Below are 6,000 nucleotides of genomic sequence, written 5' to 3'. Positions count from 1 at the left end.
GAGGTTACATGTGATGAACTGACCAAAACCTCCATTTTCTTACCCCTGAACTGCTGGGGGAAGGAGATACAGAAAATCAGGAGTAAATTTAAGCCAGGAAGAAGGGAGGTGTGGAGGAAAGGTGCTTTAAGATTTGATCTTACCTGTCATTATCCTACCTTGATTTGATTGCTAAAAAATTAATGAATTTCCTCAAGTTTAATCTGTTTTGCCTGTGTTGGCAATTGGTGAGTAATCTCTCCATGCCCTTATTTTAATCTCTGAGCCTTTCCTTATTCACATCTCTTCTGCCCAGCTGAGGAGTGGAGTGATAGAGCAGTTTTGGTGGGCACCTGGCATCCAGCAAGAGTCAACACACCATTTAGTAAACAGAGGAAACTTTAAAAAAAGTTAAAAGCTGTCTGATAAGCTGGGCTCTAAGTTCCATTATATTTGTTTTGTTACAGTCCTATTTCTCTTCCCATTTAAATTCGTGTATGCCTTTAGGCATAGTAAACACAACAGCAGAAACTAATACATTTCTGATCCTTAAAGTAGTCCAGAGGTGTGGATTTCCTGAATAACTTCTACTAAGGTGGGAAGAAAGGAAGGAATCACTTGAAAGGATTTTACACTAACTCCTGCCAGGGATTGAGACCACCAAGTGCCATTTGCAAACAAAAAGAAACCTGATTACAAAAAGTAGCAATGTGATTGATTAATTATTTAGTTATTAATGAATGTAATGCAAGGATGTTAAACATATGTTAGGCACAGATGTGTTTAACATCCAAAAATCTTCACCAAGAAAAGCTATCAGCAACTTCTCAGCACTAGAGTGATCATACAACCACGCTGAAACTGAGCCTGGCCCTCACCACTTCTACACGAGTCAGTGCTTCTCCACTACTTCTGTTGGGCTGAGAATTTCCCCTAGATGCATAGATCCCAAAGAAGATTTGGAAAAGGAAAATTGCTGGAGCCAAAATCCACAGCCTGAACATGAAAATGCCTTCCAAGACTAAAAATCAAGGGCTTGCACTTTAAAAATAATTCAGAAAGAGGAAAAAAGATACTATGTCTTGGCAATTATGGAAGAGAAATATGTGACATTTTCTGAATCTTGAAAGTAAAAGACAAGAATAGAACTAGGGAGAAAAAAAGCTGGTGACTTAAAATTTTCATTAAAATGCAGTTTTAGGTTGGCTGAATCTGTTCATTAATTCAGTTGAAACATTTGGTATAAAATTAGAAGAGAACTATTTAGAAAAATGGGAAGCTGCTTTTTTGTGTTCTGTTTGCTTCCTCAGGAAGACCTAAAACAAATAATCCAAACCTTTTAAAGAAAAGAGAAAAAAAGAACTAAATAACATGAAGTGGTAAAATTTAAGTTGTCCAAGAGAACTCATGAAAGTTTTGCTAAGTCAAACTTGACACACAGAACATGTGATGACTTGGACTACCTAGTACATTATTAACACAGATTTTATCATGTGGTACTGGAAGACCAGCTTAAAAATACCCAGCAGTACCTACTTATTTGGGATTGCCAAACAAAAACCAATCAAGATTGTTTTGAATAGCTGTTAATTAAAGCTGTGGAGTGGCTGTGTCATGACTGCTGGCAGAGCAGCTGTGGACACAGGCCCTCTCAAGGCGAGTGCTGCAATCACTGCAGCTTCTCAGCCCCACTCGGTTACGTTACAGGGACTTTCCTGTGAGAGCTTTGAACCACAGCTGCCCAAACCAGCTGCCTTGGACTTCCCTCTTCCCAAGAGGCCTGCTCTTTTCCCAAGGAAACCACGCCACCACATCCCTTCCATCCTGACTCCTACAGGTTCTTTTGCATAACACAGCTGAGATCACTGACTTACCCTCCTATACCCCTTTTCTGGACCTTGGTTATCACCTCTTGATTTCTGCAAGAGGCATTTGGACACCCTAGAAAGGGCAGCCTTGTTCTACCTCCTGTTAAGGAAGCCATTTACCAGGGTAATTTTCCCTTTCTTTCTTCAGGATTCCCTTGGCTGCTTCAAGCATTCTCTTGCTTGTCCCCATTTTCAGTCTTTCTTGTTTATTGCTAGCCAGACAACTCCAGCCAGCCCCAGAAGTGCCCTGTTGCTTGGGCTCTTGGCTAGGGCTTTGAGCAGGGTGCTGTTTCCAACCACTCAAGCCTGCTCACAACCATCAGGGGCTCCTGTAAATAAGGCAAGAACCACCGACAGAAAAATTGTTTTAAGCCAGAAAAGATGTTTTAAGTCAAGCAATGTGGGCTTGACAGAAATCTGCTTTTCCAAAGTGACCTGTGTTTTACAAGAACATGTCCTCAAGCAAATAGCCTCAGCCTTCCTCAGGTCTAAGACTGGTCCTTCTTCTATTCATGTTTGTACCCAACTAGGACCATCGATGGGTGTGTGAACCAAGGCCAGAGCTCCGGGGTACAACACAGACCCTGTAACTGTTCTGCCTTTGGGAGAATTCACAGGAAGGTGAAGGCACATGGAGAAAAACTTGGACCATATTAAAAAAATAAATTCTTCATTAAAGGGATAAAACCTAACATACTGTTGATGGGAAAAAAAAACCCAACCAAACAAAAACAAAACCCCTAAGGACTTTAATAACTCTATGATCAAAACTCTTGGGAGCTGGCAAGAAATCAAGGTATTAGAAAAACTCGAGACCTTTTAAGTGCAAGAATTCTTACATTTAAGCTAACACTAGCAGAATAACGGACTTAATTTAAGTAATTTCCAGTTGTCATTAGAGGCTTAGCATTAAATGAAGCAGCCAGGTTGCTATGAGCACTTGTGAAAATGTGACAAATGCTCTTCCAGCAGGACTTTACACTACTTGGGCTATTGCAATGATTCAAAGTCTCCCACAGTGTCTGTAATGAGATGCACCTTGAGGACAAAAAACTGTAGAGAGGAGGTGATGAGCTGAAACTTCCGTACACACTCAGGTTGTGCAAATGTAAATTTGCATCTCTGAAAGGAGATATCTATCTGAGAATTTGCATCTCTGAAACGAGATGTCTATCTGTGACAACAGGACAATATGTGCCACTAGTGCAAGGTCTGTGGAACAAGGCTGCAGGGGAGCACGCCCTGGAAAGTGATCTTTCAACACTGGAAAGTGCCTTAGAAATCCCTTCAGGTTTTTTCCTCTCATTTGTTTTTGGCAAACCACAGTAAGTGAGCATTAGTCACTACAAGCATTAAGAAATTCAAATGACATTTATACCACTTCCCTTTTGTTAATTGACTGGGGATTTTAGATGTATGCAATCCAAGAAAAACTAAAGCAGAGGTATTGAATTGGCTTGTACGACATTATTACAAAAACTGCAAATAAGATGCTAAAGTCACCAGGCCAAATCATCAAGTAGCAAACTTGGAGATGGGGAGGCTTTTTTGGTGCTGAGATAAGCACCCTACATACATCTATTTCTAACTGTAGTTAGAATTTCTAAAGGTGAAGCTTAATAGAGTCTTTTATACTCTTCCTCATCTCCTAAAAGCAATCCTTTTTTGCTCATTTTTTTGTTACCATGTGCCACTTTTTTCTCACCAGAATCATCTTTCCCCACTTCATTGAGAAAAAACCCTGCTGTTCTTCCTTTAAACGCTGATGGCTTCTATGCCGTTAGAGGAGCTGACAGACAGTGTAGGGGACAGAGGGACACCAGAGCCCAGTGCAGCCAGCCACAGGCAGCACTTGCACAAAAGTGAGATGCAAACCTACAGCAGTGACCTCATAATATTTTATTAGAAAGGAAAATCCTTAGAGAATTCCACTGACAAAGGAATAGTTCCTGTCCTCCACTGATGATCTGGAGGAAAAATATAAGGAAAACTAAAGGACCTACTGAAGGTATAACCTGTTCTTCTCTAAGTCTTTCTGTTCTGCTGTTACGTTCACTGAATGCAACAGGAAGATTTTCTCCACCTTCCAGCACCTCACTGCTTTGCACCCCTTGTCTGGGAGAGCAGTGTGCCAGTAAAAGTGAGAAAGGAAAAGCTTGTTCAACCAACCCAGTCCTCAGACAACCAAGCTGTCCTCAGACAGTGGGAAACACCTCTATTTGGAAGCCTCCCAAGGTCTCTGAGAGATTTTTGCAAGAGGCACAGAGCAAATCAGAGAGCTGCAATGCACATCATTGCCATGCCAGTAAGGATGCCTGTAAGGCCTTGGCAATGCTTCCAAAGGGAGCATTCCACAGTAATTGGATGCTCCTTGCCCAGCCTCTCACAACTACACCAGTGATCTTTCACCTACAGTGAATTCTGCAACTCACCTGTAACCAAAAGGAGACAAACCAGCCAGTGACCTATATTGCAGAAAGATAATGGATCTTAACTTTCCCTGGCCAAAAAGGGGCGATTAAGAGTGTAAATCACTCCCTTCAAACCAGCACCTGCCCACATTCATTGTGTACAAAAGGGACAGGAAGCATGGCTCTGCAGGCCAAAGCACGTTCAACCAGCCTTTATAAACTCATCACAGGACTTCTGTGTGCTCCATACTATGCTGGTAGCTCATTACAACAAAAGGTCCAGGCCTTGTTTGTGGCCAAGTGTGCCACTACAAAAATGCTGTCTGGAAGAAAAAGGAATTAATCCCCCTCAAAATGTGTCAGGGTGATGATTAACAGCACAGCTGTTTGTTCCAGCTCCTGCACTGCTACCAGCAGCCACTGCCCTGCATGGTAGTGCAATGGGCACTCCAGCGATAATAGTTAAGAAGAATGAATAGATAAAAAGGATGAGCATTATCCTTAGGTAAGGTATGGCACAGTGAAAAACAGCCTTACAGCATTACTTTTTAGTAAGGAAGAAGCTGTAAGTGTACATTTAATCCAAGTACCTGAAACATTAGTTTGGTTGACTGTATTTCCTAACCTACCCCTTGGAGTAATGCCCTTAGTACCTGCTAGCTAAATATCCCATAGTAAACTTTGCATATTCATTTTTGTGTTTCAGATGAAAAGCACCTGAGCCCAGCATGTGAATGTCCTGCCACCTTAGGAACCCAGGGCAAGATTCAGCTGAGAAGCAAGTTACGGAAATCCTCCCACACTGTGGGGTTCAGGGCCAGACTGCAGAGAGCAGCTCATTCCCAAAGTGAGCATGCAGTACATGAGAAAAGATAAAGATCAGCTGATCCATAAGTCAGGAAGTGAACTTGTCCTGTGAATACTCCTGGGTTGAGAAATCGGACAAAAATACACTTTAATCTTTATAACTGCCAGCAGAACCTTTCCATGCATAGGCCTTATTTGGCCACTAATGGAGAAAAATCTTCAGTATTAGCCACAGAAAATTTTCTTTGCTATCACTTCCCTAAGAGAACAAAGTACACATTCTTTAAAAAGAACAAGTCTTCAATTTGATTTGAAAAAATGTCGTTGTCTGAGTTGGGCAGGTGTCAAGAAACAGATGTGATTGGTGAGCTGAAAGTCAGTGCCCAACCAGACAGAGAGACACCTCATGCTGCCAACACGAGTCTTTGAGCCTTGGTGTCTCCTGTGAAGCACTAGAGAGAGTGTCAGGACTGAGTCCAAGGGGCAGCAGAGGCAGCAGACAGTATCAGGATGACAAAGGTTTGCAGTCTTGTTTTTTACTGCCCTACTTCCCCTCTCAGTTTCCCTATCTCCTTGATTCATTAGAGACCATATTAGATTAACTCTTTAGGATACACTACTACCATAAAACTCACCTTTCCTCCTCTCTTACAGAATCCTCCTTTTCCAACTGAACTGAATTGGGATGTCAGCTAGAAACAGGTCTCCCAGCCCACCCTCCAAGCAGAACAACACTTCTGCATCTGACTACACTTCATGAAAAGTGGCTGGTTCCCTTCAAATCCAGCAGCCAAGCTCTGCTGCAGGCAGTTTATGGCATAGGGCTCAAGTTGACCAAAAACTTGCATAAACTCATCACAGTTTTACAGTCTTCCATCTGACATTCAGAGGTGAATCAGTGAAAAAGCGTGAAATTTTAACTACAAACAAGATGG

Source organism: Prinia subflava, chromosome 11 (genome assembly GCF_021018805.1).
Source record: "Prinia subflava isolate CZ2003 ecotype Zambia chromosome 11, Cam_Psub_1.2, whole genome shotgun sequence".
NCBI lineage: Eukaryota > Metazoa > Chordata > Aves > Passeriformes > Cisticolidae > Prinia > Prinia subflava.
This window is presented reverse-complemented; position numbering follows the sequence as displayed.